At 35.4% G+C, this 23,884-nt stretch overlaps 1 long non-coding RNA gene across 1 annotated transcript; it reads right to left on the reverse strand.

The window, feature by feature from the left end:
* Positions 1-18,186: 18,186 nt before the first annotated feature.
* Positions 18,187-19,900, reverse strand: LOC144428371 (uncharacterized). The gene is made up of 3 exons (XR_013478318.1): positions 19,626-19,900; positions 19,065-19,148; positions 18,187-18,771 (listed from the first exon to the last, which is right to left on the reverse strand). It is a non-coding gene; the product is annotated as an uncharacterized LOC144428371 (long non-coding RNA).
* Positions 19,901-23,884: the final 3,984 nt, after the last annotated feature.

The raw sequence follows: 23,884 nt of genomic DNA on the forward strand, positions 1-23,884 counted from the left end.
AGATTCTAATATTGAAATAATCGAATAAAATTTTACTACTTGACTATCTGGTAAGACGCCACCTGCGAGGGACATTAAAACGCATGAAATTGTACATGAAAAATTTGCACAACTCTTTCGGCAAACAGACAGCTCAAAATAGAGTTGTCATTATGGTGTTTTTGGGTACTCCCGCAGTATGTATACCAGGTTATACCGATTTTGTTTATTTTAGTTCTATTACGAGTTCGGGGACTGTTTGTGTTAGCCACTTGAATATACTCCCTGCCAATAGGTTTCCGTCCCTTTACATAACTTGATGTAAAGTAGGCGAACAAAATTAGTAACCTCCATATTGAAAGACATACCGGTACTTCTGGATCGCCGTTTTTTGTTTCATTTTCAGTTTCTATACTATATCTATGGTATAGTTTGAATTTTAATTTATGAGCGCTCATCAATTATCTAAGATTCAAAAACTTGAAAAAATGTTTTGCCGGTCTTGACTCTTTAGTCTTATAATAACACTCTTCTGTTTCATTTTTTCTTTGTTTTTTTCATCGTTTTTCACTTGTCAGTCGTAGGCTATAGATACGGAGGGGAAAACCGTTAAAAGTAGGTATCTTGTTGAAAGTATCAGCATTAGATTGAGATTCAAAGGTCTATTTATTCTATGTGCGAGTTGGCTACGGTACCATCTTAAAGGACCGTCATGGCAAGCCGCCTTTATTTTTGAAAGGACACTTATTGTGATTAATAAAATAGCCATTTGACCTGTCGAATAAGTAACCTAAAACTTCCAGTCAGGCTCTAGCTGATGATTCGAGAAACACAAATTTAACTATTAAAAAGTTTTTTTTGCTAATGCATAGTATTCTTAAATCTTTTAACAATTCTTTTTTTTTTGTTTCTCTTCAAACTTTTCACTCATAATTCCGTTACAAACTCAATGATTCGGGTTATCAAAATGTCCGCAGATACTAAATTTTCTAACCTTTTAGTTTGGGAATAAAATTAGGAATTCGATCAAAAACAGTTGGTTTAAGAATCAACTTGAAGATTTGAATTATTTCAAAAGTGTAAGTAATAACTTCACTTTAATTTTACTCCAAACAATTTCCCTAGAATCCTTTGGGACGGGTATTTTCAGGCGAAATGATACGTGGAGCGCCTCCAATTCTTGTGCTCGGTAACAATGCACTGAATCAGCGCAAGTTCTGTTATTTTATTTAATCCCAGATGCGTTGCTTAATATTACTGCTAATAGGCACAGAATTACCCTGCCCCTGAATTTAAAATGGGCTTCTTCCTACTGAAAATGTATTCACATATTTAAATTGGGACTGCTGTTCACACACGATCACAAATATGCCGTGAGAGTACGCTCATCGGGACATTACATACGAGATTTTCAATTACAATCCCCATAATTACAGCAAACCTCTATGAAATGATCGCTATCCAAACGTTGGTTCAGACATGATGCTAACGCCATAGTTATCTTATAGTCCTAACGAGACAGCTTTTGGTATAAATGAGAGAATTTGCAGTAGAAGGTTCATATTTGAATAACCACGAAAGTTTACAAATTGCTATGGCCCCTTGAGCAATTTAGTGGGAATTTATTGACTTCTATTATCTTTGCGAGTTATTCATAAAATACTTCTATTCGAGAAATGCACTATTTTCCTGTTATTATACAGGGTGTCCAAAAATTCTCTTTACAATTCAATAAAATATTATTACAAAGCGAAATGATGGGATATCGCAATGAGGGTTGTTTTATGTTAATCAGTATTTAATAACGATTTTATTGGCATATTTAAAGTACATCTAGACGGTAATCTATTCATTGACATGTTCTTTGTAGCATAGGCTCATTAATGGTTGCAATGATATTGGAAATTTTTTGTTTTAGGTTAGTCATGTTACTTACTTTTGTTCAATACCAATTATTCTTTACGTAACCCCAGAGAAAGAAGTCCGGGGGCGTGATGTCTAGTGAACGTGGCCATGGAATTGGCCAATCCCTTCCAAATCTATTGTCGGAAATGTTTCACTGTGGAACTTATAAACATGCGGTCCCAATTCTGGTGGTGCATCATCTTTTTGGAATGTGATGGTTGGTTGAAAGTCAATCAGTTTTGGTGCTCTTTATTCGGTTAGAAGGTTTTAAGGTAAATATTTGCAGTGATTGATGCCTCGTTCAAGTAAAACAGCCCAATTATTCGATTGTAGCCTACAGGATTCCGCACCATACATTAACTTTTGGACTATCTCGCTTAAGTTCTCTACTCGCATGGTGGTTTTCTGATCCCCGAATTCTTGCGTTATGATCGTTTAACTCTCCTGAAACAAGAAAAGTTGCCTCACCACTGAAACAGACTTGCTTCATTTTCAGAAGTTGTTTGCATGGTGTTCACTGCAAATTTTTTTCGTCTCGACATGTCGTTTGGCTGAAGTGTCTGTATTGTTTGCCTTATGTAAGCATATATTCTTAAATTCTTGTGTAGAAATTCGTGCCCTGTGGAACGTGGTTGTTCCGATAGTCTGGTAGTTTTACGGATGTAATTCACAGGAGAACGTTGAAAGGCTTGCCTTACACGCTCGATGTTTTCTTCAGGTGTTCTTGGTCTCCCACTCCTTGTATTGAACACTGTCCCTGCTTCCGTAGTTTTATTGTGCCTAAAACGAATTGAAGGACGTGGTGGTGGGTCTCTTCCATAATCATGTCTGCAGTTTGAGACATATGATTTTGTCTTAATGAACCAGGATACACATTGCGCTTTTTCTTGAGGAGTGGTCATGGTATAGGGTTTCGGTTCATATAGTTCAATTTTCATACATTGGAAATAATTTAAATGAAGAGATTTTATCTGAAACAAAAAATTTTAGTCTCAATAAAAACTTTATGAAATACGGATTAACATAAACAAGACTCATTGCGAAATCTCATCAATTCACTTTGTAATCATTTTTTTTAAATTGAAAGAGACTTCATGAACACCCTAGCATATTAATAAATGCCAGAGAAATAAATACACATATATATAATTAAATAGTATGTATGGTATCTTAAATTGGTAATCAAAATTTTCAGCGAGAATTGGCATGTGAAAAAAGATAATTTGATTTGAACTTCGCCTTGGTGCAGTACACAAAACAAACAAACTTGAGAAGAAATTCAGGAAAGTTGCCAAAACGTAAAAATGGGACATAAAAGTACCACATGGGTTATCCAAACATTCAAGTAGAAGTCCAATATATATATGTGTAAATGAATATCTACTTCGACAGTTATAGCTTGATTCGTGCGAAAATTTATATATTCTGATAGTGCAATATAGATAGTTCGTATATTGATTTAATACTAGGTGTTCTATCACGGTGCTGACGTCCTGAGTCTCTGCAATTTTTGATATTTTGCTTTCTCAACATTCGAACAAATTCATCGTATATGTCTTCCTTCACAAAAGTACGACTTTCAGCAAAACATACTTGGTCATTATGCATATAGCATTGACTATAGCAAGAAATACTGTTTCATCGACTTAAAAATAATAGGATTTTCTTGATATGTAAAACGTTGAATACGATTTGAACCACATAATAAGACATATATTTTGGTATAGTAGATATTAAATCAGATATATATATGAGTTTTAGTTATAGACAAATTATATATATATATATATATATATATATATATATACTGCACTGTGACGTTAAGGACGTTAGTGATGATTTTGAAATGTTAAGAAAGGGTCCTATTGTTTCGAACTCGCTGACAACAGGTTCTGGACTGTAATTCCAATTCTTCAACACATGAATCGTGATTAGATGCAGGTAAGAAGTTTTCTGAACTTGGACTGAAAATTAAATTTAACCGCATTCAGAACAAAAGACAACTCAGGACTAAGGACTAAATGCAAACTTTTGTCGTAATCCAGACAACGAGGCGAGACCATGGTTGCAGCTACACTATGGATTCAGAAAAAAGATGGGAGTTTTGCGAGATACCAAGTTGTAAGTAATAATTTAGTTGAAAAGACACAAAATACAACACAGCCCAATACATACAAAAATACCTCTGCAAAACAAATTTTTCATATTCATCTATTTTAATTTAATATATATTATTTATTTAGGTTAAGAATAAGAACGAAAAAGAAAGATACTTATCAAAGATCAAAAGGATTAATATTCAATAATCGGAAAATTCTTTAAAAAAAAAGAGTTTAGAATCGAGTGAATAACAAAATATAACGATATCATCTCAAATTCATTGTTTGTATTTCATGATTTAAAGGAGCGGTTGTTCAGTACGTGGCTGCATATTCTAATTCCCGATTGTATAAGTTGTCATACTATATCAAGCATTGTACATTTACGGCTACCTCTTACTAAACTATAAAAAACAGGGAGAAACATACGCGATTATATGGTATCATGGAGATTTCCAGGTAGATAGATTTTCCCATATTTAATAAGGTTGCTGCTTGTTTTACTCTCAATTAGTAAGTGCGTAGAAGCAGACTGAGCAAGGGTTACAAAACTTACTTCGTGAAAGGCCTGATGAATACGGAGATTTACGTCGTGGGTTGAATCACTCAGGCGGTTTCAGAATACTGAAAAAGTCTTTAATACCGAGTTTTCTAGCCTGATTTCGTTACCCCTCAGCTTTCACATTCTCTATCCGCTGCCATATCTGCCTCAGTCTTCCTACCCCTATCCCCTACACACTGCCATATCTCCATCATCATTGCTACCCATTGTCCAATTCTTCCTAGATTTCCTTCCCCACCGCTTTCAGCATCCCTATCTCCAACCCTCAGCTTTCATATCCGTGACCCGCCACCAAACCCCCTTCAATATTTCTATACTCGACCCACTGCCATATCCCTTTCAGACTTCCTGTCCTCAACCCACTGCTCTCTCCCCAATATTCTCACAGTGCTACCTCCGACTCCGTCCCGAATATAGCTGCGCCCTGCCAACGCTCTACGGCGCAACTATGCCAATGAGATTATTGAAGCGTACAAGTTGATATTATGGTTAGATTTAAGTATGCAAAAGATTCATAGCTCCTGTGAGTGAAAATAATGACTAATCAAAAATGTTTAAAATCTTGGAATGGCGTCTTATTTACATGATTTTTCAAGCCATTCAATGTAGGCGTATTGTCTGAAATCCTAAATGGTAATTCACCACCATAAGGGGTAGCTTAAAAATTTTACTCTGCTAAGTTGCTGCAGCCGTGGATACCATTCGACTCGGACGTGTGTATTCGGAATAAAATTCAGAAATATGTTATTTCGTTGAGTATTGGTCAACCGGAATGAGGTTTTAAATGAGTATTTGTTGGCATGACGTAGCACTGGGAGGAAAATAAAATTTTCATATTTGAGGAACAAAGCTTTACAGCTACCGCAATCAGTAGCTCAAATAGGCGTGTGTAAAACTTTCGTTAACCTCATTCTAGGATGATTTTACCATCCAATATATAGCATATGAAAGCCAACTTCCGCCGATAAATTCTGGTTGGAAAATCGCACAAATGTTAACCTGATACCTATTTAATTTTGGCAGTTGATGCGTGCGTATTACAAATCTTCTATATTTATAGTTATACTGCTCAATAAAACGGCCCAATATATTTATAAACCGGGTGGATAGGAGGCAACAAAAATAGATAAATTAAAAAAAAATCTTATAATCAAATGCAACTATATAGGTGACCGTACATTTGAACCCACATACATTTGAACCCACGTGCATATTCGCGGGTCCAATCTATATGCGGGTGCTTAAACTCATGGGTTAGGGTTAGTATGGGTTCAAATATCCGTAAAACAAAAAAAGTTTCCATAGATGCAATAGTATGCAGGTGCAATTGTCGTGGGTTCAAATGTAATGGGACCTACTATTATATATTATATATATTATAAGAAGTGAAATAGGTTTGGTTGCTGCATCATGGGTGGGCAAATTACGGCCCGTGGGCGGGATGCGGATCACCGAAGTGTTTTATCCGGCCCATTTGTGCCTGCCGAAATTACGACTATAGTTTTTATGGATATAAATTGCCGTTGAAAATATCGATAAAAATAACGAATTGTTGGCTAAAATTGGTACTGTGACTCCCCGCGAGTTATCCGCGCCTGAAAATAATGTAATATTAATTTCTGTCTGATACATCAATTCCAGTAATTAAATCCAATTATTCTGTCTGTACTCACGTCTCTTTCTAATCTTCCAACTTTATTTAATGCATCTCCTGCAACAAATACCTATTGTATGTACATCAGTGAAACAAGTAGGAAGGCAAATGTTATCGACGCTAGTTATTTGTATATAATCTGTTTTACTCATATTGAGTTTTAAACCTTCGGTTCAGTAACCAAGTTCATTATACGTAAGTGACCAAATTAGGAAAGTCATTGACCACCCCTGCGTGACACTCTATTGACTTTTTACTGATCCTCGTGTCAGATGTTGCAGGTGGAGGGGAGTGCAGCAAAAATGCACAATGGATGAACTAGGTGCAGTTGTTGCGTAATGCGGTCGTTTTTACATATCCTTGATGTTGGGTGATTTTTCTTTTACTACTCGTAAGTCAATTCGTTTACTCGGAACCTGCAAAGTCGAAGTTGTTTCTACTAGAGTTCAAATTTTCAATCTGCCCGGAGTCGGAATTTCATACTTTCAATGATGCTAATAAAAGTAAACATTTTTTTCAGAAACTCAAAAAGCATTAACTTTACTGACCTTTTTTAACAGCCTTTTGAAGAAGGATTGTATACGATAGCAAGTTTTCGTTGTCAAATTTTAATTTTCTTTAAGCTAGAGTCAAAGTCAAAATTTTTTAATCCCGAAGTGGGAGTCGAAATGTTACTTAACCCGGAGTCAATTGTAAATTTTTTTCAACCCGTTTTTGCTCCGAGCTTTTACAACGTTGCTTGGGGCTCATAGAATACCAGTAAATGAAGTTAATTAACTAAGAGACCAGATTAGAGCTAATTAGAAAGTTAACCTACAATACCTCTTGAGCATTTTTAAAGATATTCAATTTTCAACTAAATATTTTGTTGCGCCACAAATCTTGCTAACATATCTCAGACCAAAACGGATTTGTTTGCTGTTATAATATGATTAAATATGAAGTTCGTCTTATCGCTTTTTTTTTTTTTGAAATTAATGGAATGCAATATTTCTGAGGAAATTCTCATTGGATTACCAAATCTTTCAGATTTGATGACGTCATTTCTTGAAAACACTCTAAATATAAAACATTCAACGACCACATTACTATTGTTTTTAGATGAAAGTGGCTTCATATACACTTCTAAATGCTTCTGAGCAGTTTTGTATAAAACGGAGAACGTCACCTTCAACATGGCTGAATCAATTTGCTGAATCATTGCTGTTTGCTAATATGAAAACAATTCTCTTTTTGGCGGGAATAAAGTATAATGTCCGTTTGAATTGGAACGGAGCCGACAATAACAAGGGGATAGGAAGGCTGAGTGGAACAAAGCAGTAGGTCGAGTTTAGGAATTTGGGACAGTGGGCCAAAGATAGAGAAGCTGGGAGGATAAGGCAGTGAGTGTGTCGAGGATTGGACCGCTGAGGAAGATCGGGCCGTGGGTCGGAGATAGGAAGGCCGAAGGAATAGGGCGATGGGTCGAGAATAAGAAGGCCGGAGGACAGTATCCCATTCCTAAAAGTTTTCCAACTCATATAGGAGGTAAGTTAAAGTTGCATACCAACACACGATTATATCTTGGGATATATAGTAAACTAACTTATATATCACAAATGTAGATTGCGTTGTAACCCGCAAAAATGACGGCTTTAGATCTTTTTTAAAGTGAACAACAACAAAATGTTTGATTTAGATAAAAATTCAATATTTGGGAGTTGTAGAGAAAAAATCGCTTTGATTCAGAAAAATACCAGCATAGAACCAAGCCGCTTACAGAATACAAAGAAACTAGTGGCAATTGGTAGTAAGTAGTTTTATTTGTGCCTTTCGTCCCCAAAACACACGCGTATATAAAGTTAGACTGACTGGCGCTGCATTTGCCGAAGATCCATAACAAGTAGTTTGTTTTGATTTATATTTAGAGTTTAGCAGTTAGTCAATTCAAAACTTTGAGATATGTATCATAGTGTATTTTATTCAAAGTTGGCAACCCTATCAATACCATTTTTGTGCAATGCAATTTTTGCAATCTGCCGGGATAACATTATTTAAAAAACAAGACGATACTGTTGACATTGCAGAGTAAACCAATAGGCTTGTTGATAAGAGACAATACCGCCATTGTGCAATACAATTTTTGCAATCTGCGGTGATAACATTATGCACAAAATAAGATCATATTACAGTACAATGCACATGAAGTCGTAAGAAAGCGTTAGGTACTTTGACCTTATTTTGTACAGAATGTTATTTGGCAAATATCCATGTGTGCAAAATATAGATTACGACCCACACATATATAGTTTATCATCTGGTGATATTTTGAGAGATGTAGCGATAGTTAATGAAAATTCGAGCTTGTGCAATAAGGAGTTGACTAACAGTATTAATGCTTGAAAATTAAGGAGGAATTCCACAAGAACTAGTGTACGTTTGAGAAGGATGACTGCGAAAAACAACATTAATTTTGCGATCAATAAGTAATCAACTATGCCGAAAGTTTATTACTCGTTCAAAAATTCATCATACCAAACATTATAGTAATTTTTAAGTTAGCACAATACACAAATCAGCAGAGAAGAGTTCCCACTAATGATTATCCATCGTAAGTAAATTTGTTTTTTTGTTCCGCCTCCAGGCTTAAATTTTCATTAATATACTTTCCGCTTCAGTAATATTATATAAAACCTTGAGGCAATACTGACAATTTTATAGCATGTAATATATTATACACTTGTTACAGGTTATCAAGAGCAAACGTGATTCGTTGCAAATATTGTATTCGACTATGGCGCATCACGGTGTCATTAAGCGATCAGTCTCGCAGTAATTTTAGCATTTAGGATTGTACCAGATCATTTAAACTTTATATAGTTCTTTCATGCTAACTTTTTTTAATGTCAATCAATTAAGTTTAAATACTTTTGCACGCAAGGCGACGACGAGATGAAGACTACATTAGCACTGCTAGCCTGTATGTTTAGATTTGCTATGGGTGCGTTTTTGGCTCTTTTTTAATTACTAATTTTAGCTTTAAGTCATTGAATCGGGTAAGCAATGGAGGATGAAAGCTCCTTCATATACTTTACAATTTATTACCAAAAGAGAGAATGCATAACTGCACAGAATAACCGGTATCGCAGGCACGCGTCGTTAGTTGGGCAATTCGACAATCCGAAAATCTTCCCAGTTGCTCAATTTTTCAAATTCAATAAAATGAGCCCTGTTAAGAAACCTTATTATTATAAGCATATATATAGATCGATACCTCGGTAGTTGAAGATAATCCATTCCTGATTATTGTTTGACTACCGATTCGTTGGAGAACCGAAACTTTTTTTGCCATGAGAAACAATGGTCATCATTTGAATTCGTTCGCACGCATTCCAAAATACCCAAAATATTAAAAAAAACGCGTACCTAAATAATATTATTTGTTTGAATGTGTACATAATGAAGATAGAAATTTGTATTCGTTACTGTACGTTTGAGCACATTTTCTCTGGGTTCTATGTAATTCGTTTTCTGTGTGCGATGACGTCATCACAAATTGCAAACCTTGTGGCGGTTCCTAAGACTGCCTTACCGTTAGTCTACTGCAGGGGTCCGCAACTACGCGGTCGCGACCCAAATTTGGGTCGCGAAGCCCTCCGCTCTGGGTCGCGAAACAATTTAAATTTTCCATAAATATAAGCATTGCGTCTGTGTAGCATATTTATGTATAACAATTTTTTTAAATCTCTGATTATGATTATGAATGTTTCCCCGAGTATACACTTCCCTATTTGCTGTCGTAACATTGGCCTATCAGCATAAGAGCAAAATTGAAGTAACAATAAACGTTTCAGAAGCGCTCAGATACTTTTGCCATTCAGACAGTCTTTCGTGGTTGTGAATATTATCTCGTGTTGGCAATTTTCGCGTGTTGTTTGTAAGTTTTTAGTTGTGTTTTGGTAAATATAAGTCCTAATCAAATAAATAAGTCCTAATTCTTGAAATGAGTACCAATAATTTTGCAATGGTAGAGTGTAGATTCAAGAGGAAGAATTCAAGAGATCAAAAGTCGAGGAAACATTTGTTACTTAGTTGTTCGCATTGTTATATCCTACTAAGTCGACTTTAGGTTTTCAAAATGCTCCGTACGGACCCTCAAGACTCTGTTAAAGAAATTTAGGGCCTCTGCGAGCTACTCGCTCACTCGAAAACTGTCCTCGACCCACTGCTCTATCTCCATCTACTTACCTATCTTCGACCCACTGCCCGACCTCCCTCAACTTTCCTATCTTCGACCCACTGCCCGACCTCCCTCAACTTTCCTATCTTCGACCCACTGGCCTATCTCCCTCAACCTTCCTATCCTCGACCCACTGCCCTATCTCCCTCAACCTTCCTATCCTCGACCCACTGGCCTATCTCCCTCAACCTTCTTATCCTCGACCCACTGGCCTATCTCCCTCAACCTTCCTATCCTCGACCCACTGGCCTATCTCCCTCAACCTTCTTATCCTCGACCCACTGCCCTATTTCCCCCAACCTTCCTATCCTCGAGCCACTGCCCTATCTCCCTCAACCTTCCTATCCTCGACCCACTGCCCTATCTCTCCAACTTTCGCATCCCCGAACCACTGCCCTATCTATCTCAACCTACTTAAACCTACCTATCTTTGACCCACTGCCGTACCTGCCAGAACATACCTATCTTTGACCTACAGTGCTATACTATTCAGTACCAGACCTAACGGCGCTTTATTTACGACCCGATCGCCACACTGAACTTTACTATCTCGCGACCAACTTCCAGGGGTTATACTGGTCGTGTATGCCAATGCGATGATTCAATCGTACGTCGACAAATGTGATTGATGGCTTTCGTATAATATGTAGGCTGGAATCTCAAACGGTAAACAATAACCATAATTGGCAGTTTAAAAATGTGTTACTAATTGGGCTACTGATGGTTTCTTGTTGGGAATGACAGTTTTCTAAATTTTAACAAGCCGTTTTATGCCCTTATTATTAATTGGCCATGTCGTGAGTCTTGTGACAATATGATGGGGATCCGAAATAATCAATAGTGCTCTGGTTCGTATAAAGTATTTTTCTTCGACATTTTATAGTAAAAGCTGCGTCCTTTGCAACTTCATTAAGTTTCAGATAAGATAAGCTCAATTTTCGGACTATAAGCTGAATTAAAGGGCAGTTGGCAACGCTAGCTACGACAAAACATTTCATGGCTTAAAAATAGTTTGGAAGGGATTACACTCACTGAGCGATTTATATTTTTGACTGTTTTTGACTATTCAGCCTTCTCAGCCACGTAAAAGAAATTTGTATATACAACAGGATATGGCAGAATATTCATTGAAAAATACCAAGCGTGCAAATATTTGATTATTTCCTCATCGTTTTGCCCTGTACGGAAATATGGGCGACATTAAATGAGTTTCTGAAAAGGAAAGGCCTGTTAAAATTTTAAAAACAGTGACTCCAAACCCGATGCCATCAGTAGCCTAATTAGTAGCACATTTTTACGCCACTAATTATGGTTATTGATTACCAATTGAGATTCCAGCCTACATTTACGAATGCCGTCAATCAAGTTTTGTCAAAGTACGATTGAATCATCTCATTGGCATACTCGACCGACCGCACGTATTTAGGAAAATTAAAAACAAAAGGAATGGCCAATGAATCACACCTCCCCCCCCCCCCCCCCCAGAAATTTCAAGCAGTGCGCGAAGACTGATCATTTGAATATTTTCAGAGACATCAAACCATTTGCGCTCAACATCAATTTTTTTACGTTCTGTTGCCATTTCTCTAATTATAATCAATTATAGGCTCAATAAACGAGTGATTGTGAATTATATACTTGTTAGGTTATAGTATAATTTAGTTTCTCAGAACAAATTTTGTCACGTAAAGAATATATTCTTCAATAAAGCGGTTTTGTTAATATAATTCAGTGAAGCGTCGCGGGCCGAATCCGGCCGGCGGGCTGTGGTTTGCCGACCCCGTATTTAATAAACCCTCCAATGAAAGTTTGATCATGTTACTGTGTCGGCCGATATTTGTCCCATCACTGCAGCTAGAAATCACTGATACATTCATGCATAGACCGAATTCGATATGAAAATATCAAATAAAATTGGCTTCATAACTGCAAACTCTCCCTTAACAACGAAACATTGCGATAATCCTAAGTGCTGAAAGAGCAACTCAAAAATACGATTTCAATCCATTCATTGCTAGTAGACGGTTTAACAAGTATTTCATGGTTGCTGTAGTGTAGTATATTAGTCAACTCAAAGGCGAGCAACGATGAACACAATTGAATTGATATGACAAGACATTTTAAATTCACGGGTCGGCCATGGATTAAGCGATGAGTGTTGCTCGGGAATTTTTTATTCTGAACCCCCTCCCTTTTAGAAAACCATGGCTGCTGCGCCCTTGTTATAGATAATGCTATATTTGAATCACTACCACATTTCGACACCACTGCCGTCAAATTTTATTAGTGACGTTAATGCTTCTTCACAGATACAAAATTAACCAAGTCAGTTTTTTAGGTGAACGAATAGCTCGCGGAGCCCTGAGGCTCCGTACGGAGCACTTATTGCAGTGGGGATCAACGCCCGACAAATATCTTATCTTCTTACCCTCATCGGATAGAAATACATCACTCAAACCCTAAATATAAGCGGAATGAAAGCGAATAATGTATAAAGATTGGTTTCACGTGTATCTTACAGCAAAGCATTCAAAATTCATTAAAAAACCAATACATTTTTCCCGCCTATCAGCGTTTTCATACATAAAATACAATTACAGATCAAGGCTAGAGGCAGAAAAATATCTTCGAGTTGCCGTCTCCCAAATTAAACCTCGATTTGATATGTTGTGTATTATACACAAAGCTTATAATTTGCATTAGTCATAATAAACGCTATTATTCACAATTTTATGGGATAAGTTTCATATAATTTTGTGCAAGAAAAATGCTAGTGTCGACAATAGTCTCAAAATCGATAACTAATTACATGTTTACCAAATGCTTGGGTCGCGAGAAGTTAGAAATTTCTTTTTTGGGTCGCGCTAAAAAGTAGTTGCGGAACCCTGGTCTACTGTGAAAGATTGCATACTTGTATTACTTTGGTTTGACGGTCGTGTCCATATATTTGCGCACCGCTTTCTTGTTGAATGACCAAGAGGCAGCCGAGATGCGCAGTTTGGGTGACGTCGTCGTTCTCGTGTGGTCAGCACCGAATTTTTGTTCGAGTACGGTAGAATTTTTGTTCGGTTATCGAGTCGTTAGGCTACCGAGGTATCATTGTATATATGAATATGTATACACATTTCGGAATTTAAAAACGATTGGTTTAGTTGGTGAATAAATGCTGTAATTTGTCTCAATGACAATCTCAACAACAATAATAATTCAACAAAACAATACTTTTAATAAATGTTGTAAACAGGACTTGGCGGTGATTGCCGTGTACCATCAGTATGTGGATCCCAGCAAGGTTGGACTGATTCATCGGCAATCATCACAGAAAAAGAAGTGAGTACGATGCTTCCTTGACCATTTCATTACTTTGCAATTTTTGCATATATATAAATATATAACTCTATTACGGTAGTTAAACGGACCTGCCATAATTGCAGTACTTAAGCGGACGTCGTTCCTGTGTCCGTATCATTGTTTTTAAATACGTGTTTGGAGAGCGCGAGAGCCTTTGACAACTACGGAGAAAAAGAGTCAACACAATCCTCTCGATAAAAGATATAGAATTTTTGTCCGCTTAATTCGTCCACTTAATTCAGACCACCAAATGTTTTAGCCTATTTCGGCACTAAGCCGGACCCCTCTTATATGTCGCTCTGGATGTCTACATAAATGATGTTGCTTTTATTTTAATACGCATTTTAAAGCGTATGACCTCGCTTCAATTTCCGATGGATTCGAACCATTTAGCAATATTTATCACAAAAAATAGCATTTCTTTTTCAATGTTCCGTCTTTCGTGCAAGGGAGATGCACTGTGTTTGGTGTTGGAAATATTCTTCTATATCAAAAAATACTCAAAATGCAACGTGAAGGTAGACAAATCGAAACAAATTGATCCAAACGTGTTATATATTTGAAACTGAGAAATACACAGAGCATATCACAAATGTTCGCCTATTCCAACCCTATGGTGCAACATATAGATTAAACAGATGCTATGTTGTGAGTGTCAAGATATCAATACCAAGTCAAAATTATGGCATTCCAATAATATTGATAAACATTACATAAAATATATCTCAAATGTCAACTTATCCGACCACCTAAGGGTGGCATACAACAATTGAAAAAAAAAATTCTTAAATCATATTGAGAAACATCACACAAAATATATCTCAAATGTCCACCTATCCGGCCACCTAAGTGTGGCATAAAAGAATTGAAATAAAAATTCTGAAATCATATTGATAAACATTACACAAAATATATCTCAAATGTCAACTTATCCGACCACCTAAGATGGCATACAACAATTGAAAAAAAAAAATCTTAAATAATATTGAGAAACATCACACAAAATATATCTCAAATGTCCACCTATCCGGCCACCTATGTGTGGCATACAAGAATTGAAATAAAAATTCTGAAATCATATTGATAAATATATCTCAAATGTCAACTTATCCGACCACCTAAGGGTGGCATACAGCGATTGAAAAAAAAATTCCTAAATCATATTGAGGAACATCACACAAAATATATCTCAAATGTCCATCTATCCGGCCACCTAAGTGTGGCGTACAAGAATTGAAATAAAAATTCTGAAATCATATTGAGAAATATTACACAATGTATGTCTCAAATGTCCACCTATCCGGCCACCTAAGTGTGGCGTACAAGAATTGAAATGAAAATTCTGAAATCATATTGAGGAACATTACACAAAGTATATCTCAAATGTCCACCTATCCGGCCACCTAAGTGTGGCATTAAACATTAAAATGAAAATTCTTAAATCGTATTGAGAAACATCATGCAAAATATATCTCAAATGTCCACCTATCTGGCCACCTGAGTGTGGCATTAAACATTAAAATGAAAATTCTGAAATCATATTGAGAACATTACACGAAGTATATCTCGAATGTCCACCTATCCGGCCACCTAAGTGTGGCAAACAAGAATTGAAATGAAACTTCTGAAATCATATTGAGAAACATTACACAAAGTATATCTCAAATGTCCACCTATCCGACCACCTAAGGGTGGCATAAAACAATCAAAATGAAAACTCTTGAAATCATATTGAGAAACATTACACAAAGTATATCTCAAATGTCCATCTATCCGGCCACCTAAGTGTGGCATGAAACATTAAAATGAAAATTCCGAAATCGTAATGAGAAACATTACACGAAGTATATCTCAAATGTCCACCTATCCGGCCACCTAAGTGTGGCATACAAGAATTAAAATGAAAATTCGGAAATCGTATTGAGAAACACTACACAAAGTATATCTCAAATGTCTACCTATCCGGCCACCTAAGTGTGGCATACAAGAATTGAAATGAAAATTTTGAAATCATATTGAGAAACATTACACTAAGTATATCTCAAATGTCCACCTATCCGACCACCTAAGTGTGGCATAAAACAATCACAATGAAAACTCTGAAATCATATTGAGAAACATTACACAAAGTATATCTCAAATGTCCACCTATCCGACCACCTAAGTGTGGCATAAAACAATCACAATGAAAATTCTGAAATCATATTGAGAAACATTACACGAAATATATCTCAAATGTCCACCTATCCGGCCACCTAAGTGTGGCATACAAGATTTGAAACGAAAATTCTGAAATTATATTGAGAAATATCACACAAACTTTATCCCAAATGTCCACCTATCCGGCCTTTTCAAGTTATACAAATAATGGTAAATGGGAATTCTGGTATGTCATTAATGAAGACAAACATCACACAAATTGGATTTCAAATGTTCATCTATCCGGTCACTCAAATGTGGCACGTAATTGAAAAATGAACACCAGCCCTATTGAGAAACATTACACAAAATATATCTCAAATGTCAACTTATCCGACCACCTAAGGGTGGCATACAACAATTGAAAAAAAAAATCTTAAATCATATTGAGAAACATCACACAAAATATATCTCAAATGTCCACCTATCCGGCCATTTAAGTGTGGCATACAACAATTAAAATAAAAACTCTGAAATCATATCAAGATACATTACACAAAGTATATCTCAAACGTCCACCTATCCGGCCACCTAAGTGTGGCATTAAACATTAAAATGAAAATTCTGAAATCATATTGAGAAACCTTACACGAAGTATATCTCAAATGTCCACCTATCCGGCCACCTAAGTGTGGCATACAAGAATTGAGATGAAAATTCTGAAATCATATTGAGAAACATTACACGAAATATATCTCAAATGTCCACCTATCCGGCCACCTAAGTGTGGCATACAAGATTTGAAACGAAAATTCTGAAATTATATTGAGAAATATTACACAAAGTTTATCTCAAATGTCCACCTATCTGGCCACCTAAGTGTTGCATACAAGAATTGAAATAAAAATTCTGAAATCTTATTGAGAAATATTATACAAAGTATATCTCAAATGTCCACCTATCCGGCCACCTAAGTGTGGCATACAAGATTTGAAATGAAAATTCTGAAATTATATTGAGAAATAGTACACAAAGTTTATCTCAAATGTCCACCTAACCGGCCACCTAAGTGTTGCATACAAGAATTGAAATGAAACTTCTGAAATCATATTGAGAAACATTACACAAAGTAAATCTCAAATGTCCACCTATCCGACCACCTAAGTGTGCCATAAAACAATCAAAATGAAAACTCTGAAATCAAATTGAGAAACATTACAAAAAGTATATCTCAAATGTCCACCTATCAGGCCATTTAAGTGTGGCATACAACAATTAAAATAAAAACTCTGAAATCATATCGAGATACATTACACAAAGTATATCTCAAACGTCCACCTATCCGGCCACCTAAGTGTGGCATTAAACATTAAAATGAAAATTCTGAAATCATATTGAGAAACATTACACGAAGTATATCTCAAATGTCCATCTATCCGGCCACCTAAGCGTTGCATACAAGAATTGAGATGAAAATTTTGAAATCATATTGAGAAACATTACACGAAATATGTCTCAAATGTCCACCTATCCGGCCACCTAAGTGTGGCATTAAACATTAAAATGAAAATTCTGAAATCGTAATGAGAAACATTATACGAAGTATATCTCAAATGTCCACCTATCCGGCCACCTAAGTGTGGCATAAAACAATCACAATGAAATCTCTGAAATCATATTGAGAAACATTACACAAAGTATATCTCAAATGTCCACCTATCCGACCACCTAAGTGGGGCATACAAAAATTGAAATGAAAATTCTGAAATAATACAAAATATATATGTCAAATGTCCGCATATCCGACCACCTAAGTGTGGCATACAACTATTGAAACAAAATTCTGGAATCGTATTGAGAAATCTTACACAAAATATATCTCACACACTTAAGTGTGTGAAATTTAACTGAAATACAAATTTCGAATACTAATCCTATTTTGATGTTGTGGAAAATTGCTCAAAATTTATCTCTAATTCACCTATCCGATAACTTGAGAGTGACAAATATTATAAAACAAAATTTTGAAACCATATTGAAAAACAAAACAGAAAATAAATCGCAAATCGTCATCTACTCATCTACGTAAGTGTGTCATGTAAATGCAAAATGATATTTTGGAATGGCAATAATATTGAGAAGCATTCAAAAAAAATTTCAACCATCCGACCATTTCAGAAGGTATGTAATTAAAACACGAAATTCTGAAAAAAATACCGAGAAACATTACACACAACATATCTCAAATGTTCAATAAAGTGACGTTTTCAGTGGGGCCTATAAATGCGAAACGAAATTTTGCCATGTCAACTAAAATGAGAAATATTACACCAATTATAACTCAAATGTCTATCTATCAGGGCGCCTAAGTATAGCAGTGATTATACAGTCAACTATACAGGCGATCAAAATGAAATTATTGAACCTCAATATCAATTTAGAATCTTTGCAGAATTTATTTAAAATTTTTGCACCAACTCGGAATACAAAAACATGATTGTTATTTTGAATTTATAATTAAATAGTAAAAATGTATGCTAAGTATGTATACGAATGTAGATATGCCCACTAGATTAAGTTGTTGAGGAGAGACAAAATTATGCTCAATGCCGGTTCATCTTTATGAATTATACAGAGATGTCTTGAAGCTTTATAATAAACTTCTCGCAAGATATACAAAGCCGTGCAATTATTTTTCTTTTCGTCGTTTCTGTTCTGGTTCGCGTTTGTTTAGAAGCTTTTTTTTGAATTGATTTACAGCCTTTTTCTTTTCCATATATATGGTTGTCTTCGAAATCACTTACATTGCTTATTGAAAGTGATTCTGAAGATGGTGCGGTATAGTCTGTTGACTTATCTGAAACTTTGATCAAAAATACATGCATAAGTCGCAAAACATCATCACAGTGTTTTAGTCCAATTCAGAATTACGCTACTCTTGATTGATCGAACAAACGAAATGTTTGAAATGGGGAATTGCATTATTACTCAAATAAACCAGAGTTTCTAAACGGTGCACTACAATTATTCGTAGATAGCTGCGCTATTTGTGATGGGCTACAAGTGATATTATGATTTGGTTTATTACCATTCATTGGTATCAATTTAAGATACCGTATTTAATAAAAAACAAGCATAGCAAACTCATTTAGTCACCTCTTGGCACAGCTTTCTCAGAATCACTACCCGCATTTCCGTCTGCCAAGTTCTGAAACGTAGGCCATCTCGTTGGGGAGTCACCTACATGTGAACAAAAAATACAGGCCAGTAAATAACTAGATGAAGATGGTAAAATAACACAGGGATATGTGCCAAATCACAAAACAAAATTGCTAGCAATGCAATTCTTCAAAACTATTTTCCGAAGATAAAATATTCTAATCTAATATGAAGCGGTGTATTAGATATTTTTATTTACACCAAGCTATACAAACCTATACTGAGTGGCGTCAACTACCCGCTTCTCGTATCTCCTTCTGTTTCGAGAAAAAATTGAATTCATTGAATTTTCACAATCTTCGTTTGTATTTTCATCTGGATTTAGAAATCCTTCTGAATTACACACTCTTACAAACGCAAACTCAGTCGTGGCATTATTTTGATTGTCAGATCAGAACTACCACTAGTAAAAGCATAACAGTATCAGTAATCTATATTTTGATAATCTGGATTACGTGAAAAATAACCCTAATATTAAAAATCGTTATGACTAATCACCTTATCCGATGAGTGATGATTTCCAGCAGCATTCCACGGTGACGATGAAAACCTTGTTTCAAGTTATTATGACTCGACTCCAACTCACTGGGTAACTAATAACACCTGACACAAAAGACTTGGATCTCTTCCCCAAACACAACTGTTCTATTTTATCTAAATTTCTGCAATCACGCACTCATGAAGATCCCAATCCCCTCACGGCGTCCAGGTTACTTGCGAACAAAACGGCAAACGTGGTAAAGTTCTCGGCAAACCCGACAGTTTTACTATTGCGACACAAAGCCTCTTTAGTACGAAGTTGTGAATTGAGGTCTTTTCAGTTTATTGAGCTTATATTGCAAAAAACAGAACGGACGATCTTCATGTTCTGCCTGGTTATTGTATCAAATTTATCAAACCTATTCTCCAAAAATCGTAAAAACATATACCGAAAAATTAAAAGATTTTTGCATAAACAAAATGTCCACTTTATGTACGAAAATTAAACCCGGTGATTATAAACCAGCAGAACTACTGTCCCCTTAAAGTTGGCAAAAATGTGCAGATATTTGAAAAATATTGAAAGAACATATTATTTTTGATACTGTTTTATCAGAGAAAAAGAGATTTCAGCAAAATATCGCAAAACGTTTTAGTTATGGAACGTGGAATAATTAAGCGGACAGGAAAATGTCTACCCAATTTTTCCGTCTACATAACTGTCGCTTTTTTAGCGCGGTATGTCTACTTAACTACCGTATTAGATATATATATATATATATATATATTTCTATTTTATCGATTTGGTCGACAACACGGAGTTATTTTTGCTGTATTTGGGCGACGGGAATTTTTGGGCCACATTTTGTTGTCGCCCAAATAGTTTGGGCTTTATTTTCTACATCAATCCCTCAAGCAAAAAGTCTGAAACTTTTCGTCATTTTCAACATTACCCTCAACTATCACCACATAATGTTGGATTTGAAATTCAAGCAAAAAAACTCTGGTTTTTGCCGACAGTTTCTAGGCCTAGCTATATCCCGTTTTGCTATTTTTGCTAAATTGTGGCTACAAAAATAAATCATGATTTTCTCTTTTCTAACCCGGTTATCTTTTGGCCAGAATTGGAGGATTAACAAGAAAAATTTTTCGCTATCGTATGGTATTCCAATAATTCACCGGAAACTTATCTGGGACTTGCGACACTGCTATGGTATATTTCACTCTGACAAAATGTGCAAATTGCAGACGAGACATATGACGTCATATATGGTCTGCGTCTGCTCTGTCAGGAGCGATGAGAGAAGTTGGTTTTAGTTATCGTTTTGAATCAAAGGCAATTCAGTTTCTACATAAGGATGCGGGACATGTTATTATGTAAAACAAAGGCTCTGAGATATTGTAGGCAAAGAAATAGTTTGAGATGATGTTATCACTTTGAGTCTGCAAAGTATCTCGCTACCTAATTATGGAAGACATGAAAATATATGGAACAGACGTGATAGTCCTATCCAGTGCGACAGAATAGGATTTCGCAGTAAATGTAGTCTAGTCCAATATTTTTTTAAAAAAGGTAAACTTTATATTATTTTGTAAAATAAATTTATGTTTTGTTTTCCTAGTCACAGATTTGGGAAAAAACGAAGCTGACAGAAGATCATTGAACGTGTACGGAAGTCTGTCAAAGATCAGGAAAAGGAAAACTTTCCAAGCAAACTCGAGAACATTAAAATAGAAAGTTTATAGTATATATATATAAGATAATTTTGAGTCATTTAAAAACATGTGGAAGGAAAACTGTTATTTGAAGAACAAAAGGTTCAATGAGGATAAGACAAGTGAATATTGTCAGAAAAGCGTAAGGTCAATCTGGAAAAAGGTAGAAACAGTAAATATGGGGAAAAAGACAAATTGGTTGCATCTCTAGAAATTTGTTTATAAGCCAGAACTATTGTACACTAGAAAAGGTTATCTATTACAATCCATGAATATAAATATAAGTTCATTAAAATTTCGGCAGGAGACGCACGCACCAATCGAATTTTGTAATCTGTGTATTGGGTTTCTCATGTCTTAAAATAGGACTGACCGGATTTTGAAACCCATGCCTATTTTGGCAAAAAAATAGGTTATTTTATAAAAATTCTTCTAAATACCTCCATAACGTTTCTGGATATTGAATGGATGACAACGGAATAATAGAAAAGTTTGATGCATGATATATAGCGGTTATTGTAATATATATTCTTGATTACTATGTACTTTTCGCATGCAAATGTACTTTGTTCGAACACAATTTTTTGGAAATAAACATGTGTGACCAGGTGTATACCACCGTGTTTATTTTAGCCGGAGATGTTAAAATACAACGCTGAGTTGAATTGTTTGTCGGTCAATGGTACAAAACAGTCACTATAAACTGCATGGTCAGCGTAGGTCATTTTGCTGTTACCGATTTTGAAAGACTGATCTTGGGGTGGGGGGTGGTCATGAGACGTTATAACAGTTGAAAAGCTGGATTGGTCGTGTAAAGCTGGGCGATTTTACTTCTATATAAAGCAACGATCTGCATTGCGTTGCTAACAATATTGCCATATCACCTTTATTGAACATATCAAGAAATGCGCAGATACGTTTTAATATTACTCCTACGTCCCTCTCTTTGAAGTCCCAGATGAGCGATTTCATAAAATTACAAAGAGGGTAAGATTTGGGTAAGTCCCTACACCCTTGGCACAAATAGAAATAGCTACTATGACTTCAAGTTTACTGGTGACGCGGTTTATTAGTTTTTTTTTTATATTCAACTTATTATCCAGTATACTTGCGTGAATAACATACGGATCTTCCGTACAACGGCAATTTTCGTATTTTGCGAAATTTTTTATATTAATTTATGACATCATATCACATGAACATCTCTGCTATGACGCCAAAATTAATTTCACTCAAAAAAACCGTATGACGTCACTATAATTTTTCACATTGTCGGAAATACATAATACTAATTACATAACTGGTGTCACTAATTTCCGACTATCAAATAAGCAAATGAGTTATGGTAACCTCTTGTACATTGTTGGCTATTTTGGACGCATCTCACTCGGAAAAATACATTATCTGAAAATCGGAAATCGAACACTGCGCAGTTGAAATTCAGATTACAAAGAGCTAATTAGCCCTAAAATCTATTTTAACGAACAGTGGCATATTTGAAACATCTGTGATCCTTTTAGCGACAGTATTCCTGATTAACAAATGGGATACACATTGTTACTTAGATTAGCGGAAATGTAGGAATTAGAAAAACTTTCTATATCGGAAGTCTAGGTCGCTCATGCCGATGCCGGGTTATTTCGTTTTCCACTTTCATTCCCTTTGTTCTCCAGTTTTAATTATATGATTAAGCACGGTCATCACAACACAAAACATTGAATTAAATGGGAAACGTTCTTTGCTTTACTAGACCAGGCAATTGGATTTAATTCTGCGGGAATTTGAGTTTTCATACATCGCCGATTCTTCTTCTCGTTTCCGAAATGGTGACTATATTTATTTAAAAAATGGTTAATTATTCAGGTGATGGTTTAATTTAATGATGTGAAGTACCATAATACTAGCTACAGTTAAAACTTGCTCATATAAATGCTTTTGATTGTTAATACAACATATTATCGCCAGAAAACTTAACAATTACGGCGAAAATTGCGTTTTTGACAACATCGCCATAAAGGAGCGATATTTTCGATATTTTTGCCTAAAGTTGATGAAAAGCACGTGCAACGCACTTATTATATTCAAATATATTTGAATACAACCAAAAAAACGACATCGAAGGCGAAAACTTAAAATAATCGATGAAACCCTAGTAACGACGATATGCTATCATATGTTTCCGAACTGCATTTATTTGGAAATTTCAAAATTTTGAATTATTTTTCTAGCCATCCAATATCATTGAACAATATACCGAATGCGTCTCTAAAATACCAACTGAACGGTATTAACATTTTTGTTTTTTATTAATTATATCAAAAGTTATAACCAAAAAAACGATAAAAAAAAAAAAATTTTGAACCCAATTTTCTTGAAAACTATTAAATGAATTTTAATTATAAAACTATTTTTAGTTTTGTTTTATTGGAATCTATCCAAATATATTGAAATTTTCAATACAACTACAATAGAACAAATTTTCAATTTTGGGGTCAAATGACAAATAATTAATTTAAACCACTCCCTGAAAAGATAAATACAAAACTTCCGCATAGACTAGT

The sequence above is a fragment of the Styela clava genome, chromosome 10, assembly GCF_964204865.1.
Source record: "Styela clava chromosome 10, kaStyClav1.hap1.2, whole genome shotgun sequence".
NCBI classification, from domain to species: domain Eukaryota; kingdom Metazoa; phylum Chordata; class Ascidiacea; order Stolidobranchia; family Styelidae; genus Styela; species Styela clava.